Consider the following 22,602-nt stretch of genomic DNA (forward strand, 5'->3'; position numbering starts at 1 on the left):
AAGGTTGCAAATGTTTTCTATCATACCCAGATCAATCATGCAATGGAAATCCATTCCTAATGGACTCAGCTGCATCTGTTCCATTGGTTGATGCCACCATTCTGGAAAGGAACTGAGGTCCTCCCATCTTGTTTCAATCTCTCTCCAACTACAGATTTTGCAGTTTTCCTGGAGCAATGGCAGATTGCTGAGGTAATGGGTTTCAGCTTGCAAGCATTATCTATGACTTTTTTTTTTAGGTTGCTCTTTCTCCAAAGAGCTCTCCCCTCCTCCATTTTATCCCCTCACCATTTTATCCCCTCACCAAACCTAAAAGAGGCTGAAGGAGAGTGATTGTCCAAGGTCATCCAGAGAGGTTCCATGGCAGAGTGGAGAGCTGGACCAGGTCTTCAAGAATCTAGTCCAACACTCCTGTCAGGCTTGCATCCAGGCATGGCTGCACCTGATGTACTAGCACCTGTTGTGGATCTTTGGGCAGCACCTTTGCCCTAATTAGGCTGAGGCCTCTCGGCTCCTGATGTCCCACCAATTGTTAAAGGATTGTTGGGTGGCAGCCTGCAGACCCAAGACTGGTGTTGGGTTTATGGCTGGAGGGGGGTATACATCACCCTCACTCAAGTTCAAGTTCAAGTTAGCCTTTATTGGCATATAGCAGCAATTCAAGTTATCTGCTTACAAAAAAGAAAGAACAAAGTTAAAAGAATACTGCATTACAAATATATAAATACATTTTGGGACTTCTGGTTTGGGATTAATGGTGATCTGACGTAGCCTAGGGAGCTGGGCTATCCGAGTTACTGTTTTTGGCAAACGAGGTGCTCAATCACCTGCTACCATCCCCCCTTCAGGGAGAAGGGGGTCCAGAACGCTATGTGGCCCCAAGAGCGTGTGATCTCGGTGGCAGTGAGCATTCTGAATCAAGGATTCTCTCCACCACCTTGAGATCCCCTTGGAGAAGGGTGAGCTACTAACTCTGCAGTATCTCTGGAGTCATTAATTTGGCATAAGATTGTCAGAAACCAAGCTTCTGTACTAGCTTTGATCTACTTTAAATGGAGGAAACATCACAAACAACCCGAAAAGACACCATAAGGTAAAGATTGCTATCATATCTTCAGATGTAAAAGGGGAAGAGACCAAATTTAAAGAACAATTTACAGATTGAATTGTAAAGAAAAGACAACAAGTAAACGATATTGATTAAGAAAATTTTAGTTGGGCAAGTTTAAAGGACAAAAGAAGTGAAAATAAGTATTGTTTATGCATACTTGTGGTTTTGAGGGAGATGACCGACGTGGAAGAGGACGAGAGAAGCTGGGAACAGTGGAGGAAGATATCGCAAGAACTTGTGGAACAGAGTTTGTTTGGCTAGAGAGGCTGAGACCAAGCAGGAAGTAGGAAGAACACCAAGCACTGGAAGACATGGAAGCAAAACAAATGAAGTATCATGAGAGGATCGAGAGGAACAGAAGATGGAAGCAGAAGCATGCCATTTTAACTGAGGGAAAGGAAGGTATTGAATACCATAGAGAAACTGTGCCCGACATTTTAGGATCAATTTGAACGGATTTTTATTTGGGACATTAAAAATGAGTTATATTAGGTTAAAAGAGAAAATAAAAGGCAAAAACGGATTTAAGAAAGAGAGTGGACACGTGGGGTGGTTCCAAGCCGAGCCCAGGAATGACAAAAAAAATAGACAAGGAGTGGCAAGCTTCTATAGATGCAGCAATTGAAGGGTTGGAGAAAAAAGTCACGGATGGAAATAGAGAGCTGGGCCAATCAATACAGAAGATGCAAGAAACCCTGTTAAAAGATATAAAGGAGTTAATCAAAGTGGAAGTGGCCGAATTAGTTAAGAATATTGAAATATTTAAAAATGAACTACAAGCAACAAATAAGGTGGTTCAAGAAGTGGAACAGAAGACTAATGATTTGGCCTCCAATTTAAAAGCAGGAAATCAAGTTTTACAGGAAAGGGTGGCAGTGATGGAGTGCAAGGTAATGGAGAGACAGTTAAGATTTAGGGGCGTGCCAGAATCGACTACGTGAAGTGTGCAAGAACAAATGATTGAAATCTTAGCAGATTTTTTAAATAAACAACCAGAAGAAGTTACAGTAAATTTGGATCCGGCATATAGGGTCAATTCCGCCTATTCACAACAAAAGAATTTACCAAGAGATATTATTATCCAACTAATAACTAAAAAGATGAGTGAAGAAATTATTTATTTATTTTATTTATTTTATTTTTTCAATTTATATACCGCCCATCCCCAGGGGCTCTGGGCGGTGAACAGTTAAAATCAATAAAAACAAAAACTAAAATCAATATACAAATAATAAAACAAATTAACAAGGGGTGGGGAACCTTCCCCACCCCAAAGGTGGGAGACCGACATGGCACCGCCCCCTTCAATCACCAAACACCTGGCGGAACAGCTCTGTGTTACAGGCCCGGCGGAACAATAATATGTCCCACTGGGCCCGGGTTTCCATTGACAGAGCATTCCACCAGGCTGAGGCCAGGACTGAAAAGGCCCTGGCCCTGGTTGAAGCGAGGTGGGCTTCCTTAGGGCCGGGGACCACAAGTAAATATTTATTCGCTGATCGAAGCGATCTCCGGGGAACGTACAGGGAGAGGCGGTCCCGAAGATATGCCGGGAGACATTTTGAAAGATATTAGGAGACATTTTGAAAATCCCCTATCACTGGATGGAAACAGGATTAGAATTATGAAAGAAATACCCAGAAGAATTCTGCAAGAGAGGAAAAAATATAGAGAATTGACACAAAAGTTTAGAGAGAAGAACATCAGATACAGATGGGAACTGCCAGAAGGATTGAGCTTTCAGTTCCAGGCCTTAAGAATTACGATCAAGACAAAACACAAAATGGATTTGTTTTTGTTGGAGAATGATAAAGACTTTCCCAGAACTGGCAGAAAATAATATGATGGAGTACAAATTAATATCTTGGAACGTAAATGGACTTAACTCACCACAAAAAAGAAAAGCTATTTTTCATTGGCTGAAGAAACAAAATTGTAATATAATATGCTTTCAGGAAATGCATATAAAAGATCAAGATACCAATTTTTTAAAAAAATAAACAACTAGGGAAGGAGTTTGTTATAGCGACAAAACAAAAGAAAAAAGGGGTTTTAATTTATATTAAGGAAAGTTTGAGCTCTAAATTAGTCTTTAAAGATGTAAATGGAAGATATGTAGCAGTGGAAATCAATGGGAATGGCAAAAAGACTTTAGTAATAGGAGTATATGTACCTAACAGAGCTAAAGACCAATTTTATAGCGAAATAATAGAAAAATTAGACCATGACTCATACGAACAAATTGTAATCGCAGGGGACTTCAATGGGGTCATGGACTTTCAAATGGATAGAAAGATAAAAGGGAGCAACCAGAAATCAGGTAAACTACCAAAGTCATTTTTTGAATTGGTGGAACAAGAAAAATTGGAGGATATTTGGAGGAAGGAAAACCCCAAACATAAAGATTTTACATACTATTCTGCAAGACATCAATCATTTTCAAGAATTGATATGATTTGGGCAACTAAGGAATTAGCTTTACATACAAAAAGAATAGAAATATTACCAAGACTGAGTTCAGATCATAATCCTTTGCTGTGGAAAGCTATGTTGGGACAGAAAAAAATTGCGATGGAGATTAAATGAAGACCTATTGCAGAATCATGGAAATATGGAATATATGAAGAGAAACTAAATATTTCTTCCAGACTAATATAGACCAGGAAGTTTCAACCCAGATGGTATGGGATACATATAAAGCAGTGATAAGAGGAATTTTGATTACTCTGAATAGCAGAGATAGAAAAAACAAAGAGAAAAAATGTCAAGAGATGCCGGAGAAATTATCAAAAAAAGAGCAAGAATTAAAGAAGAAATCAGGTAAAAAATCAATATTGCAAGAAATAAAAATCCTGCAGGAACAGATAAGAGCTGTTGAAAATACAGAATTAGAGTGGAGATTGAAGACATTGCAGCAGAAATCATTTGAGGGGACAAATAAGCCAGGAAAATATCTAGCCTGGCAATTGAAGAAAAAAAGAGAAAAGAAAATAATCAATATAATAATAGAAGATGGGAAACAACTAAAAGAACAGCAACTAATCAAACGAGCCTTCTATAAATACTATGCAAAGCTGTTCCAAAGGAAGACAACGGATTTGAGGAATATTGATAACTATTTGCAGAAAGCTCATTTACCAACTATCTCAACTAAAATGAAAGACAAATTAAACGCGCCTATAACAATGGAAGAAATTAACCAAGCCAGAGATGCAGCCAACATGGGGAAGGCGCCCAGTCCAGATGGAATTTCAGCTAAATTTTATAAAGCAATGAAGGAAGACCTTGTGCCAATTTTACAAAAAGTGATGAATGATATATTGGAAGGAAAAGGTTTACCAGACACGTGGAATGAAGCTAATATTGCTTTGATACCAAAGGAGTCACAAGAATTAACGAATGTCAAAAATTACAGACCGATTTCTTTAATAAACATTGATTACAAAATATTTGCAAGAATTTTAGCAGATAGACTGAAAGTTTGGCTGATGGACTTTGTTGGAGAAGATCAGGCTGGATTTTTGCCCAATAGACAGCTAAAGGACAATTTGAGAGTAGTTTTAAATGCAATAGAGTACTATGACAAATGCCCGGACAAGGAAGTAGATCTTTTTTTTGCAGATGCAGAAAAGGCATTTGATAATTTAAACTGGAAATTTATGTTTGCAACAATGGAAAAGATGGACTTTGGTAAAGAATGTATAGAGGCAGTAAGAACCATTTATAAAAATCAAAGAGCGACAATATGTGTCAACGACGACCTGATGGAGAAATTTGAAATAAGAAAAGGTACAAGACAAGGATGTCCACTCTCACCATTATTATTTGTTATGATAATAGAAGTGCTATTAAGACAAATAAGGGAGGACGATAATATTAGAGGAATAAAATTAAAAGGTTTTTCATACAAGCTGAGAGCATTTGCGGATGATGTAATGTTTATAGTGGAAGACCCAATACAAGTTTTACCGAAATTATTAGCAAAGATCAAAGAATTTGGAGACTTGGCAGGTTTTTATATTAATAAAAATAAATCAAAAATAATAACCAAAAATATGACCAAGAAGAAACAACAGGAGCTGATGGAAGTAACAGAATGTGAGGTGGTACAGAAAACAAAATATTTAGGAATAGAAATAACGGCCAAGAATATTGACTTGTTTAAGAATAACTATGAAAAATGTTGGTAGCAAATAGAAAAAATATGGCGAAATGGAACAATTTGAATCTGTCATGGATGGGTTGGATTGCCACAATTAAAATGAATATACTACCCAGGATAATATTTTTGATGCAAATGATACCAATAACAAAAGGCAAAAAAACAGTATGAAAAATGGCAGAGAAAAATATCAGAATTTGTTTGGGCAGGGAAGAAACCAAGAGTAAAAATGAAAGTACTCTGTGATGCCAAAGAAAGGGGTGGTCTGCAATTACGAATCTACGATTGTATCATGAAGCAATATGTCTAGTATGGTTAAGAGAATGGGTGTCATTGTCTAATCATAAATTGTTGACATTGGAAGGGCATAATAAACTTTTTGGATGGCATGCTTATCAATGGTATGACAAACATAAAATGGATGCAATGTTCCAACATCACTATCTGAGAAGAAATATATTTGAGACCTGGCTGAAATACAAGACATTTATAAATGAAGAAAAACCTATGTGGATTGTTCCAGCAGAGGTGGCAAATCTGAATTTGGAATACAATGGAGATGAATGGATTACTTATAAAGACCTTTTAAAATTTGAAAATAATGTACTTAGGATTAAAATGAATGAAGAACTGCCATTTAAATATGGGTGGCTACAATATCGGCAAATTAAAGACATATTTGAATCCGACCAAAGAAAGATAGGGCTTAGAGTTAAAAATTCTGAATTAGAAGAACTTCTATTCGGAGAAGGGAATAAAATAATTTCTAGAATATATAAACTGCTGTTGAAATGGGATACAGAAGATGAGACGGTTAAGGTGCAGATGGTTAAATGGGCAATAAATTGTAATAAAGAGATTACAATGGAGGCATGGGAATACCTTTGGAAGAACACTTTAAAATTTTCAACATGTACTAGTATCAGAGAAAATGATTATAAAATGATATACAGATGGTATTTAACGCCGAAAAAAATAGCTATTGCCAATAACCACTTATCGAATAAGTGTTGGAAACGTAAAGAGCATGAAGGATCTTTGTACCATATGTGGTGGACATGTGAAAAGGCTAGGGATTTCTGGTCTATGATGTGTGCTGAGATGTCATTAATACTTAAGAAAAGTTTTGGAAGAAATCCAGAAATGTTGTTGCAATCTCTGCATTTAGAGGATATAAATAGTAAAGATAGAGTGCTATTGTATTATATGATAACGGCGGCGAGTACTTTATATGCACAATATTGGAAAAAAGAAGACATTCCAGAAGTTGGAGAGTGGCTTCAAAAACTGTTGCATATGGCAGAAATGGACAAGTTAACGAAGAAACAGAGAGACAGTGATCCAAAAGAATTTATGGAGGATTGGGGGAAATTGAAAGAATATCTGGAAAAAAAAGGGATGTTAAGGGGCATTTATGGTCTTTCAAAAATTACTAAATAAGTTAAGATGTAATATAATGTTAATCTTTACCTCTAAAACAAATATTATTAAATAAGAAGAAGAATTAGAAGTAGAATTTCAGGAAGAGAAAATGGGTTGCTGTGCTGTTGGAAGTCAATACAAGAAAAGGTGGGGGGAGGGGATGGGGAACATATGAGGATTAAGGGGGGTTATTAAGGGTATTAAGGGTATGTAACAATATATAATGTATGTTAACCCATCTAATAAAAATCTTTCTAAAAAAAACCAAATACATAAATACATTTAGAGCTTATTTCCGTGATATCCTTTGATGCAACTTCAAAGCAGAATGGAGAAACTTAACCACCTTCTCGGTGACATCATGAAAGGAGTTTGAGCGAGTCACAGCAATCCATCATACTAGCTAAAACAGATTTTAAGTAAGTTTATCTTATACCAGCATACAAATGACAGTGCAAAAGGACATGTGTAACTGACTCAACACATTTTTGTTCACATAAACAGCATCTAGCTGAATAGTCTATCCTGTTAAATCTGCCATGTAGAATGGCCGAAGGCATAGCATTGCACCTGGCCAAAGAAAACATTCTATGCAGTTGTGGCACCTTCAGGGAAGATAAATATGGAGCCATCCTCCCTACAGTGAGGGGGACTTCAAAGCTTAGGGGAGAGCAAGTTTTAGTAGCCAGGCTATATAACGTCTGGTGCTCAATATCTAGCAACCTACTCTTAATTTGATGAAATGCAGCATTTGATGTTAACATAAACAGTGAGTCCACAGATATATCCATGCCTTCCATTTTTTCCATGATATACGCTGACCAGTTTAACACATTGGACTCTGAAAGCATTTGATATATAAAGCTCCCAGGGTCAGAATTATAATGTAACCGTAGCCAGTATTTAAATGTCATGATGTCCCACCAATTGTTAAAGGATTGTGGGCGGCATCCTGCAGACCCCAGTCTGGCGTTGGGTTTATGGTTGGAGGGGGGTATACATTACCCTCACTCCCTCTTGTCCATTCCTTTGCCCTGCCTGCCTCTGGCTGTCCCTCCAACTCCCTTCCCATTCTGTCATCCTCTCCTCCTCCTCAGCTTCACATGCTTGCACCAACTCCTTCTTCATCTCTCTCTCACACCTAACTTTCCATCCCACCCTGTGGGAGAACCTCACTTATATCCATTCCTCCATTCTCAGCTCCTCCTGCCAGCCATGTCCCCAACCCACTAGCCAGGGCCCTGGCTGGCTCAGGCAGCCACACCTGGGGTCGCTGCGCTGGCTGCTCTGGGCAGTCACACCTGTGTCTTCTTAGCTGGCTGCAGTGCTTTCTTTGCTGGTTGCCTCAGGCAGCCCCACCTGGGGTTGCTTTGCTCCCAGCCTCTCCTGGACCTTGCTAATCCCTTCTAGCATGTCTGCCATTTGGGGCATGGCATAGTGCTGCCTTGGTTGCCTTTCCTCCACTGCCAGTAAGTTTGTTGGCTGGCTTGCTGCTAGCTGGCTATCCCTGCCTCTTCTGCCTTCTCCCTCTGGGATAGTTCCCTCCTGGTTCCCTCCTGGTTACCCTCACTCTCTCTGCCTGGGCTCCTAGTCTCCCACTGGAGGGTGGGGCTGGCTGGCTTCCACCTTCACCGTTTGATCTCTGAAGCTTGGGTGTCTTTTTACCTCCCTCTGTTGCTGGCAAGTTTGGGACCTGGTCTGTCAGGGCGGCTGAGTACCTGCCTCCCAGTTGTCCCCCACCTGTTCCTCTTGGCAAGTCCGGAGGATGAGCCTTGGACCCCAGATAACTTCAATTGCTATGTAGGCAATTTTATGTAGTAACCAGTACTCATGTTGCTGAGTACTCATCCTGTTCTCATCCTGTGAACAGACAGAAGCTACCATTTACTAGAAAGACATTCACATACTCTGATGGTATAAATATTAGCTTAACTGCGTACCCTGACTTGGATAGCCCAGTTAAGCCTGGCCTCATCAGATCTTAGAAGCTAAGCAGTGTCAGTGTGATGGACTCAGCTTCAGACGCTGAGATTTCCAGTCAGTGAGCATATGATTGGCATGTTTCCTCCCCTCCCCTCCAATGTGGCTAGCCTGAAATGGCAGTTGGAGATGGAATGTTGGGGAAGCTGTCAATTGGAGTTGGGGAGAAAACAAGAGAGTGAAAGGAGAAGTTTTACCTCAGGGGAGGGGAAGGTCAGCCTAAGCCTGAGTTGGACGTGGATTTGTGGCATATTAATTGGTGGCAGTAGTGGGATCAATTGTGGGTGTGCTATTCAGATCACTTCTGTCACAGTCAGCCCTGGTTATTAATTAAATGAGAGACCTCCATCAAAGACCAGGGTTGCAGAGACAGGCAATGGTAAACCACTTCTGTTAGTCTCTTGCCATGAAAACCCCACCATGGGTCACCATAAGTCAGCTCTGACTTGAGGCCACTCTCCACCAACCCATTGTGTATTTTTAAATTGCTGATCCTGGGTCCTTGATGAAATATGATTATGAATGAGAAACATGAGATGTGAATACAGTGAGACTTTGGGGGGGGGGGTTCTTAACCTGGGGTCTATGGACCCCCAGAGGGTCTGTGGATCCGTTTCAGGGGGTCAGTGAACTTGGATGGGAAAAATTGCCTCTTTATGTTCACTAATACAACTGAAATTATGTATTTTATTTTATTTTAAAACATTCTTCTGAAAAGGGATCCATAGGATTCAGCAGACTCCCAATGGGCATCAGTGGCACTAAAAAAGCTACTTCTAGGGATCAGTCACTTCATATGAATTTTCCCGGAAGGGACTACAATACTGCTGCTAAAGATACATGACATTACAATAACATAGGTTGGATCCCACCTAAATTTTCACCCATGTGAGGCGAAGGGATTTTTGTTTAGTTCCCCCCCCCCACTCAATTTCAAGGCTGACCTCCAATTGCCCCCAAGCTATTGCTCCCCCATTCCCTCAGAAAGCATTTTTGATGGCAGTGAACTGGGGGGGGGGGGCTTTTGAAATCTACTTGTCTAGATAGGGCCCTATGCTACGGTTGCCAACTTCAGGTTGGGAAATTCATGGAAATTTGGGGGCAGCATTAGGAAGGGGAGGGAGGCCATCAGGGATGTGGTGCTATAGAGTCCACCCTCCTAAGCTCCACTATAAAGTGATCTGTTTATAGTCTGGAGATCACTTGTAATTGTGGGAGAACTCTGGGCCCCATCTGGTGGCTGGCAACCCTCAATGTACCACCTTCACTTCAACAGTTGTCAGGTAAACAAATATGAAATTGGATGGGGGGGGGGAGATTCAGGTCATTTAGAAATCATTTCTAGTTTGGAAAAAAATCTGTTCAAAAAAGACCAATTGATCAAGATTTGATGTCTAGAGATGAGCAGTGTTTCCAGTTCTAGTGGAGTTTTTTTCTCTCTTTCTAAATGATGTTTTGTGGGTTTAAATAACTTCTCAGTCAAGAAACCACCTGTGTCAACTTGGGATAAGTCCTACTCTCTTAACCTTGCTTAGCTCCCAGGGTCATTGGGAGGATAAAATGGAGATGGGGATTGGGGAACCATGGAAGCAGCCCTGAGTTCTTTGAAGGAGTGGTATGATAAAAATGTGACTGACTGACTGACTGACTGACTGACATACTTGGGGAGGAAGAAACAATATATCCCCTAAGGATCTCTGTTATCACAAGAATAACATGGACATTTGAATCCAGCCATTGGTACATGATTTTCATACAGATCCATCCTGTGTTTATTTTCTGCAGCTCCAGTTGAAGATAGTCAATTGGATAATATGAAATGTATAAGGAGCTGTGCTATTGGTCAGACTCTGGACTGACAAAGCTTGACCTGAACTCAAGAAGGTTATGTCTTAAAGAAGTGTGAATATATCTATTGTATGCTGTTAAACTGTTACAATAATACTCAGTTTTGTAACCACCGTAGGAATGGTTTTCACCACAAATTAGAAAGATGAAAAATATTTTTAAATCCCCAAACATTCAGTTGATTCCCCCACTTCTTTCTTCCTTTGTTTTGCACAATTAAAATGGGCAATATGTTCAAACTGCAAAAGAAAAAAGGACACACATACTGGGAAAATCCGCTTATTCATTTAATTTCTTTAAGGAATAAGAGCACTTGGCGCATGATACCAGATGTTCCATAATCCAATTATTTGTGAAAAAAGAAGATGCAGTATGACAGAAATTGAAGTTTTATGCTTATATAAACTCACAGTCTCTCTTTGAAAAAGGAAGAATGGGCTAGGAATGGAGAATGGGGCCAGGACATCAGCATCCTTTAGTAGTTTTTAATGTGCACGAAATATTGAGAGAAATTTGAACATTCTTTTAAAACTACAAAAACAATTGTAGAATAATATAGGCTGTACTTCAGTACTTTCCATCCCAAGGTTCAAGTTGAATCCATATGAAATGACATCTATGCCAGATGAATAAGCTGAAGGTAAAGCTCAAAAATAGGACTAGAAAGAATTTACCCCGAAATGAAACTACAGCTTTACAGGCACAGTAAGGTTGCCCTGAGTTAAATTTGGAGGTATGCACCAGAAATTTTTCCCCATCAGAATGTATTTACACACAAGTAACTATTCTGCATACATCTCCTGTGATGGCAGAATTCTGTCCTTATTTCTGCATATGAGTAACTGAATGAAGCCATCACGTGCAATGCATTGATGTGTTAGAAATACCTTCCTACAGTGAAACATGTTTGCAAGGAGGAAATGCTTGAGTCACCACTTATGCAGAAATAAAACTGACAACTTATTCTAATCAACTGGTAATTTGAACACATAGCCTCACAGTCTTTTCATTATTTAAGTCATTAACTACTTGCGGCATTCTAGGCATTCTGTCACAGCATACTAGCATGCCTCATTTGGGAATCACCACTATAGCTGACAGTCCTTGCAGGCAGAGAACTTCTGAACTGGCCAGAGATGGAAGGTTGGTCCTCAATAAATAAGAACTATGGTAGCACATCCCATCCATACATAAGTGCTCAGGTTTTGTTGTATTTCACTGTTAGTTGCAATAAAATTTCCACTCCATCTACAATATATATTAAGTGAATCTCTTTCTATGGTTGTCTCATTCTTCTTGACTTTGATCAGCAGTTTGTGAGTACCATCTAGATGAGCAGAGGATCCAAACATGAATGCTGCTTGTCAGATTGCTACATGGGACCGGTTTATGAGCCCCTCGATGGAATTTCAGCACAAATGTGATCAGATCACTGATTTGTGTGAGAAGCAGAAGCTTAAAGAATTGCTGAGCAGAACCATCATGTGATTCTCCAGATAGTAGCAAATAATGTATTTGTTTTTTGCTTTATATTCACTAAGAGGGCGTATTACCCATTATGACTTCTGGAAGAAATCAACAAAGTGTTTCTGTGGGCACAAGATTTCCACCTGTGGAGTGCAACTTTCTCACCATCCCCTTCTGGCAGTGGAAGTCCTAAATGCCCCCAAATGTTGCTTTGGGAAATCCCCGGTCTGCACATCTCAGGGAGGGCATTTGTGGCTGCAGCAGGAGACAGGAGTGAAGAAACTCCCCCTCTGCAGGTGGAAAGCTTTCTGACCATGGAAATGCTCTATTGTATCCATGTTAATCCTGACTCCCGCAAAATTAGATCAACTTCCTCCAGTGCAATGAACAGGGAAACTCACATGTACGGGAGCTCTCTGCGGAGATTAGAAAGCTGCTTACAGATCTCTGAATTAAAGGGCCTCCGCTTGTCCTTGGACTGACAATCTTTCCTAAATACGTGCAGAAATGTTAGCAATCTTAATGTCTTTACTCTGATATCCCTTTCTTCCTACCCTGGTTCTGTTCATTTTGTGACATCCGACAAATTTGTTGGGTCAAAATAATATGGATGTATTCGAGATCTTATTAAAGATTGATTGCAATTTCCATTGAGGGTGGGGGGAAGCCATGAAACCCTGACTGACGTTTTTCTAAAATAAAGGGAAACACTTGCTATGTGCTGAGCTCACAGAAGGAACAGCCTCTAATCCCAACTTCTGATTCTCTCTGAACAAAACAATACTTCTTCTTCTTCTCCTTCTTCCTTGGCAACTCTGCCATCGGATGAGTCACTCAGCACTCTAAATCGGTGGCACACTCAGCTGTGCTGTGAGAGAAGCAAATGATTCACACACCAAGGTCAATATTATTGATAGTTGGAGGCTGCTTAGAAGGGGAACATCCAGAGTCAGTGGCGTCATCTTCAATCCTCATCTGGCCCTGGTTATCTCCTAAGAGCTATTATAGTGACAGAGACACAGAGCTGCTCGGCTCGAATGCTGAACGGTTCAGAACAAGTGGAAGAAAAATAAGTGTGATGGCATCAGCTGTGGTTGCTGTAACAATGGCCAAGGGAAAAATATATATAGAAATTGTACACACACATACACCCACACCTCTGTAAACTCAGGGCTTTTTTGCACTAGTAACAACAACAACAACAACAACAACAACAAATTTATATACCGCCCTTCAGGATGACTTAAAACCCACTCAGGGCCAAGCTACACATGACGAATGACACTTGAACGGCAAGTGGATTGAGTGGAGGGCAAGTGAACAGGGAGAAATACACTTGCCATTCAAGTGTCATTCGTCATGTGTAGCTTGGCCCTCAGAGCGGGTTACAAGGTACATTATTATGAAGAGCAGGAGTTTATAATACTTCATTTTTATTGTACATTTTTATTTTTACTTAGTGTGATCTTAATGTGGGTTCTGACCAGTGGGGATCCCTTATTTTTCTGTCTTATTTTATTTTATTTATTTATCTCCCTATTTTCTTCTTTCCCTTTTTATTGTATGCCAATAAAGGTAATTGAACTGAACTGTTATTATTATCCCCACAACAAACACCCTGTGAGGTGGGTGGGGCTGAGAGAGCTCCAGAAAGCGGTGACTAACCCAAGGTCACCCAGCTGGCTTCAAGTGGAGGAGTGGGGAATCAAAACCGGTTCTCCAGATTAGAGCCCCGTGCTCTTAACAACTACACCAAACTAGCTCCAGAACGGAGTACCCCCACCTTCTGGAAGGCCCTTCCAGAGGAGGGAATTGATTGAAATCAGTGCAACTGTGTGCACTCACACACACACACACACACAGAGAGAGAGAGAGAGAGAGCACTGGCAATTTTTTTAAAAACAAAAAAAGCACTGTATGACCTCATGAGAGAGACAACTGAGTTAAATTCAAGCCTCCTGTATATTTAATGAATGTCAGCTATGCCATTTGCCCCCTGCCTTAGAAACAATCCTGACATCATAATTAAAGATCACAGTTTAAAAGCATCATCTTTATACCCCCATGGAGGATTATTAGGAAGAACTGGTGGGGAAAAAATGGCCTCTAGATCAGCAGCAGCCAAAGCAAGACCTAGCAATGGGCCCACAAAACAGAGATCAAAGTGACCAGTGATAAGAAAACAGCGGGAGAGGATTTCTGCCTCTCAGGACAGGGTTGCTACCAATTCTGATGTCCCCACAACAACCTCAAAAACCTCAAATGGAAGCTGTAGAGTAAAATTATCAAACTGGGATTCATCAGTAAACTTTATCATCTTTATTTACATAATGATCAGGATTGTGGCCTGGATACAACCGCACTGCCCTTGTTTGTAGAGCTACCTCTCCATGACAGAGCCCTTTCCCATGGCACTAGGAACTTTTTGCTCACATACCATCAGTTTTCAAGAGGAAATGCCTAGCAGTGGAGGAATGGGGTCCACACAGTGGAGGACTGCATTCACATTGGACAAAGAGCTGCCCAAACAGAAGGGAATTATAGGATTCAAGTCCACGGATTTCTCTCTCATTACAACTGTTGCTTTAGCTAATAATGTTGTGTCACACAGACTGCTACTATTGTGAGTCATTATTCTTATCTTGCATGTGTTTGAACTTTGATTGAAATTTCACTAGTTTGCATTTCATGGGATTTTAGGGGAGCGTTACTATTTTTAAAAAAAATCTTTCATGTGTGTCTGGATTTGTCAGCTGAGAATAATATTTCATGCAGCTGATGAAATGGGCTGTAGTCCAAGAAAGCTTAAACCACAGTAAATCTGTCCATCTTTAAGGTGCCACAGGACTCTTGGTTGTGTCTCTTCCAACAGACGAATGTGGCTGGCCATCTGTCTAAAATTCAAGTGAGTCCAGCAAATGTTGACAAGTTTTATCAGTGTGGTTCTGCTGATTTGTTGAAAAGAGGAATTCCTCGTAAAATTTCCTAGGGAGGTTTCACAGACATGGATTCTGTAATGGATTAGTAGCTCAAAGTTTTCATCGGCTGGTAGAAAGGAATGATAGGATCCATCCCACTGTATCTGATGCAATATGTAAGTTTTATCTGTAGCATTTGACTCACATGGAAGCCTTTGACTCATTCAAACAGAAGACACCACATTATGCTATCAATCTGCATATACGAACTAACCGGATGGTCACAAATTATGGAAACAGTAGGAGGAGAGCAAACCTTCCTTTAGAACAGCTGCAAATGTCCTGGGTGTGTGGGTTTTGTGGCACTGACTAATTTGCTTTGTCTACTCTTATAAATTGAGGAATTACTCAAGCAAGCAATCTGAGAAATCATTGCTATGCTCTCTGTCCACTTGTCAATACTGTGTAGGAGGAACTCAAATCACTTGCATATTAATATCTCAGAGACTGACATTTTCCTGCATTCATAACCTGGGATAAATTATATGAACAACGAATAAAAATGCATATTAGTTAAATGCTCTGTCTCCTCTGATGTTAAGAGACCTGTACATAAAAGAAGCAATTACAATGAGTCTCCTGCAAAGGTAAAGTGTGCATAATAGAGCCAATGCCATTTTTAGATGGATCGAACATATAAAGTTACCTTGTCCAACTTTTCTGCCTGTGGGGATTGTCTCTGTCTGTAATATATTTTCAAATATATTTTAAAGAAACCTGGTCATCCTTAAAACGCACAAAAGGCTGGAGTTTGAAAGATGTGGTTCTAGAAGTCTAGGATGGCCAGTGGCAGAATAACAGCTAGTAAATTAGAAGAGGAAAGAAAATGTGGTTTGTAGATTCTCATGGGGAGAAAAAAATGGCCGCATTCCATACAGTGTTCTCTTGTTTGTGTTTTTATATCCAGTCAAGGAGGAAGGGGATTCAAGGTTACTTTAGTTTAATATCCCAGTTCAAATCCTTTGAGTGTATATCTTAATTTCTAGGATAAAGTCCAATTATTTTCCTCTGCTAGCCACAAATGTGGGTAACTTTATAGAGAAGTGTTCCTAGAGCCTTCAATTTTGCTTCAAATGAAGCTGCCTTCGATTGGGTTAGAGCACAGGGCCAATCTGAGTTGGCACTGTCTACTTTTCACTTGTTACAGTGAGGGCATGTACATCCTACATGTATGTGCTTACATCTCTTTACAAGAAACGGCTGATGTACATTCACTTTACAAATGAAAGCAGAGACCACCACCTGGGTGAAGTTGGGGTTTAAATCATACATTGAGCTGTACATGTATTGAACATGAGAATTACTCAATGCACGTATAATGAAAAATCAACTGTACACTGTGCACAGAAGCCCTGTTTACAAGCTATAGCAAATGTTTTTGGAGAAGAATTTTTCTTTATTTAATCTATAAACAGTAACATAAAAGCTATAAACAGTAAACATAAAAATAAACAACATTCTAAAAAGCACACACACTAACAATAAAATAAAACAAGAAAACAAACAAGAAAAAGAAAAAAACCCTAAAAATAAACTAAAAATTGAGTCCCAATTTTCTCCACAACAAATATACATCATTTTCAAAGTCTCACATATTCTATGTTAAACATAAGAGCCCTCTTTTTGCTATTGTTCATGATTCTTAATCCATAAATAACAATAGATATATACAAATGGATATCACTTACATGGATGATCTACCAACTCTGAGAGCAGGTGGTGTGAATGTTCATACAATCCATGTACAGTGTACACTTGATAAGAGACCACAGAACATAGCCCTATATCCATTTTGAGGGTCTCCTCAAGAACTCTATTCACAATGTTTAAAACATTTTTATTGCGTGAGTAGAACTTTTCAGGAAAGCACATTTTGAGGGTATAATTGTTCAATACTGTAATATCTTGTAGTGAATACATTTTTTTATTATTTATTACAAAATGTATATGTAATTTATGGATAATTGTTTTAATATAAGAGACAATTTGTTTTACTTCAATAAGGAAGTTGTTAATTATCTTATTAACAGAGGTTATATAAGAGAATCAATTAATTGTAATTTATGTGTGTGTGGGGGGGGTGCCTCAGCAAAAAAAAAAAAATGATGGGCCCCTAGTCCCTGTGAGGCCCCTGGGCTTCGGCCTAGTCAGCCTTATGAATAGTATGGCCCTTTAAATGTGCTGTACCTCTGTATGGGAAATTATTGAACTATCTTCCCAATGGAGGCTGATTGAAGGTAATGAAGAACAAGGAATCATGTATTCGGTTTCGTTTTCCCGGCCGTGTCGGATGCTCCTCTCCGCAGGTCCGGGAGGAAACATCCGAGCAGCCTGACCGGGCGGTTGACCCGCGAGGGTTAACCCCCAGGACTCCCAGTGAGGGAGTCAGGGTCCGGGGTGCTGCAGGAAGAACCCCCTGGGGGTAAATTGCTCGTTTGCTCCAACGGAGGCTGGCAGACTTGTGCAGCACATCGCGTGCAGCTGGGCCACGGAGAACGGCAAAGAGCAGAACTAGGCGAAAGCCTGTAAGTAAGCGAATCCCTTCTGTTACTACAAGCGTATGTGAAGGATTGGTGGGAACTGAAGCTAAGAAGGCTCGGGTTTCTCCCCCCTCACTGAGTTTCAGAACTTGGTCGGCAGTCTCCCCCCCCCCCCTAAAATGGCGACGAAAAAGCAGAGTCCCGCTTTGGGCAAGTCAATCTCGGCTGCCCTGCAGGGAAAAGGAGAGTCTCTTGAGGATCTGGTGAAGCGATCGGTGATTGAAGCCATAAAGCCCTTTGTTGACAAGCTAAATGAAATGGATCAAAGGGTTGGCTTAATTGAGACCGAAGTGAAAACCATTAAGGACACAGCAGGGGGGAGGCAGAGAAGTCTGCTCGGGAAAATGCTTCACTCGTGAGGGCAACAAACAAAGAACTAAAGCTGGTGGAGAACCAGCTGATCGGGCTACAAGTGGAACGAGCACAAACAATTTTGCGTCTCCAGAACATGAAAGAGGAGGAAAATGAGAATTTAAAGCATCTGGTCTCGGAACTTTTGGCGACACCCGCGAGGGCAACTAAAGAAGAGTTAAAAAGCGCCATTTTGGAAGTCCATCGGGCTTCTTCAAAATATGCAACGAAGCGTCAGCTGCCTCGCGAGATCATCATTGACTTCTCATCTAAGAGGATTCGGGACACTATCCTATATAATTCATACAATGCGGATCTGGACTTTCTGGGTAATAAGGTTAAGATATTGAAGGACGTTCCATTTTTAGCTCGGAAAAGAAGATTTAAATACAAAGGGTTTGCAGCTCTTCTGAGGAAACGTGGAATAAAGTTCAAATGGTTATTTCCGGAAGGTATCTGGTTTAGTTACAAAGACCAAGCTTACAAGATAACATCAGAAGATCAGCTAAGGGACTTTGAGGGTCAGCATCAAGAGTTCCAGCAAGATGCTAAACAAGAGGAAAAGGATTCCAAGTTTGAAGGGGGAGGGGAGGAGGGAACGAGCACGGCGACTGCAGCTGTTCAGAGAGAACTGCGTCCGAGGCCTGGGGGGGGGGGGGAGGAAGACCTAATCTTAATTATAATCTGTATTTTGCAGGGTCTACCAATCTAACAGTATTTTACAAAGTTTTGATTTTAAACAATGGCAGTATGAAGGGAAAGCATTATTTGTAGATGTAGTGTCTGTGTTGTTATGTGCTGTTTTTTTTCCTCTCTCCTTCCCTCTGCCCCCCTTTTTTCCTTTTGTATTGTTAGTAATTAAAATAAAAATAATAATAATAAAAAAGAACAAGGAATCATGCAGAGACAAGCATTGGAAAGTGGGCTCTTTGGGCTTCTGGGAGCCTTTTGTTATTTAATGCTCTTCTCTCTCTAGTGAGCTCCATCACATAGTTTGGCAATTACTGATTATGATGTACCCAAGCAACTAATAAACAAACACCACTATGACAATAGTTCATCAGTATGTAAAAGGCAAGGGAACAATCTATACCTTCAACAAGTGCCAATCTTTTGCAATTCATTTGTATGTGTTTGTTTGGGCAGATTAAATAATTGTCTTCAGGTGGTGTGCTGATGTACCTCCCTGAATATAAATGACAAAAATCTGAATATAGATTGTAATCATTTTATGATCAGATGGTGAATCTAAGCAGCATAATAGCTTGGCATCGTATCAGAAATAGAGCTTATATTCATACAGGACCCAGAGGTTATGGATCCAATCAAACCCATGACTTGAAAAAAATCCACATTGTTCATAAAAAGGATTATGTCCTTCTCACTCCACTGAAAGGCTAGTTTACAAATTTGGTAGACTCTTCACCTGTCATGTTCTTGTCACTGAAAGAACTCAAGGTATTGTGCATGGTTCTTCTCACTGTATCCTCACACCAACCCTTTGAGGTGGGTTAGGTTGAGAGAGAGTAAGATTTCATGGCTGAGTTGGAATTTGAAACTGGCTGTCCTTAGTCCTGATTTAACCACTACATCAGACTGACATTCTGCTTGCATCTGGACATATAACAACAATGTAACATAGGAAGCAGTCTCTCTTGATTTCTACCAATGGATTGTTTTGAGATTTATACAAAGACCTAATCATCATCATTAACCTTAGCATTCAGAAAACATCATTCAAAGTACTATCCAATATGATTTCAACAGACCTCACAACAACATTGAATAACAACAACAACATTCGATTTATATACCACCCTGCAGGACAACTTAATGCCTACTCAGAGTGGTTTAAAAAGTATGCCATTATTATCCCCACAACAAAACACCCGGTGAGTTGGGTGGGGCTGAGAGAGCTCTAGAAGAGCTGTGACTGACCCAAGGTCACCCAGATGGCTTCAAGTGGAGGAGTGGGGAATCAAACCTGGCTCTCCAGATTAGAGTCCAGCGCTCTTAACCACTACACCAAACTGGCTCTCTCAATGGCTACTGGACACTTGCTCTTTTCCATTGCAAGGCAGATATTGTTCTCTTTCATATCACTGAAAGAGAACTGAGAGTTAAAGACTGTGCCTGGTTTAATGCTTTTTAAAGTAGAACTAAATGTTACCAAAATGCTCATGTAGAACTTCTCCATCTGTAACACCTACAACATAATCCTATGCATGTTACTCATAAGTAAACCCATTAAGTTCAGTGCCACATAAACTTGAATAAGAGTAGGAGTACTCTTTAGTATTCCTTAATTTTAGTACTCTTATTTTTATTCCTTTTTAGTACTCCTTAATTTCATGTGTATTGGCTGCTGGCATGATGCCAGGTCTTGCCAGGTACTTCCCCAAACACTTCACTGCATCACTCAGGTGTATGAGTTAAAATTGTTTTTATTAAAGAAAGATACCAGTATCAAGATACTATGACAGTGGAATTGGCTGGAATCCTCCCCTCCCCCTCCTCTGCATGAGAAGAAGAGGCCGTTGAAGGTTTTGTCATGCATTGCCTGGGGAAGAAGGGAGGGGGAGAGAAAGGAGTTCTACTTAGTCTCTGCATTTAGTCCAAGGTCATTTTCCCAGGCTTCAACAGGAACTCCTCTCCAAAACACCTTGCCTGAGAGAAAAGTGGTTAGCACCAAAGCAGACAGAATACAGGTTTCACTTTGCACCTACTCAGAGGCACTGCAGCACAATACTATAACACAGTACAGTTGATGCATGGCAGATATGCTGACAGCCTATCTGACACATGATGACAACAAATAACAACAACAATGTTCAATTTATATACTGTGCTTTAGGACAAATTAATGTCCACTCTGAGCAGTTTACAAAACATGTTATTATTATCCCCACAGGCAACTCTATCCAAGAGGGGAACCCTGTGAGATGGTGGGGCTGAGAGAGCTCTGAGAGAGCTGTGACTGACCCAAAATCACCCAGCTGGCTTCAAGAGGAGGAACGGGGAATCAAACCCGGTTCTCCAGATTAGAGTCCTGCCGTTCTTAACTGCTACCCGAAACTGGCTACACCAAAGCATAATACATGTTCAACTAAGTGCCGTAGATGTATCAGATGTTACATCCATGCATACTGGGACCCTGACAATTGTACCTATTGGCAATGCATGTGACCTGTGATGCTCCTGATATGCAGGATTCTGAACAGGGGCAGCGTGTGTCTCTTGCATGTGCTTGCAGCCTCAGTATGTGCAAAACAGAATCCAGAAAAATCCTGAGATTAGATTGCATGTGCCAAAGCTGTGCATCCATGAAACAACAGCATTTTACCCCTGCTCACATGGCAACTGCTCACATCAGTCAGATCTACATTGTAGAAGTCTCCCAGTATGTAGCTATGGAACGTCTGAAAAGGGTTCTGGGTACACCCTTATTGAAAGGTAAGACCTGAATCAGGGCTTTCCAGGCTGCTCTTAGCCTCTGCATTGCATTGTGGTGCATCTGTTCCCAGGTGCAATCTGCTTCTGCAGGGCTGCCTCCAGCATCTTTAGCAATCCACACAAACACAACATGAATCTTACACTGAGGTCCTATTGGAAACTGTAATTGTATGGCCAATGCCTATTACAAAGAAATTGATTCCACGTATAAAATATTCCTTTGCTCGGCTTCCCTCTAGATGCTTAGACTATGACAGAAGTACACACAACAGTCTGGTTCCATAGATCTTTTCAATGTATGACCTGTATTATCATTGAGTCTGTAACTCAGTATTGTTACAAATCAGGCTGCCGAAGACTGTTCTCCATATCCCTAACCTGTAGCTCGTAACTTCTTTGTCTGACAGCTACAAAGCAGCCCTGGAGGCCAATAGACTGGATCTTTTGCCATTCTACTGTCTCAGCTACAGATTTGTATGTGGTAGAAAAACAGAAATTTTTGATATACGCTGAGACCTTTTCCGCTAATGTCTCCACTGCCCCAAATTTCCTCTTGACGAAAGAAGCCTCACATTTATAGGCATATCAATTAGCATGAGACAAGTAAGGACAAGAGATTATTTAGGAATGAATGGAGCAAAACATGTGGCTTCCAGTGGAGAGCTGGGAATACATGTAGCCCTTCTCCCTGTCCCTAACAGCAGATATGAATCTGTCTTCAAGGACAACCTTTGAAATGTAACATCCTTTTCAGGATCCCATTCCAGTTTAATCAAAGGGAAACTTTTCATGTTGCAATCCTAAGGACACTTCCTTGAGAGTAAGCTCCATTAAATAACATGGGATTTACTTCTGAGTTGACCTGCTTAGGATTGCTCCTTTGAAGGCATTGTTGTTATTGTGTTATGTAACCTGCTCAATGTGCCTAAAATATCCTCCTCCTCTGGAATAGCTGAAAGACAGTTTATTGAATTACTGTCCTATTAGCATTAAGGATGCACATTTGGAATCGAACTAATCCAAATCCAGTCCACACATGTCCTATTTGCTTATCCTGAAGGGATGACAAACAAAATTACCTCTGACCCTTGGCGAGGAGCTGAGTAGGCTACATTTAAGCTCTCTTTTTGGTGGGGGTGTTCTGTCTGCAGTTGTTTCAGTCTTGTTGCTGCTTTTAACCATCCATTTGCCTGGGGCTGTGAGAGGGAGGGAAGGAAGAGAGAAAGAGGAGAGAGTTTAATAGAAACTTGCCACCCAGAGGCCTTGTCCAAATCTGAACATTTAACCCAT

Source organism: Eublepharis macularius, chromosome 3 (genome assembly GCF_028583425.1).
Source record: "Eublepharis macularius isolate TG4126 chromosome 3, MPM_Emac_v1.0, whole genome shotgun sequence".
Classification (NCBI taxonomy): Eukaryota; Metazoa; Chordata; class Lepidosauria; order Squamata; family Eublepharidae; genus Eublepharis; species Eublepharis macularius.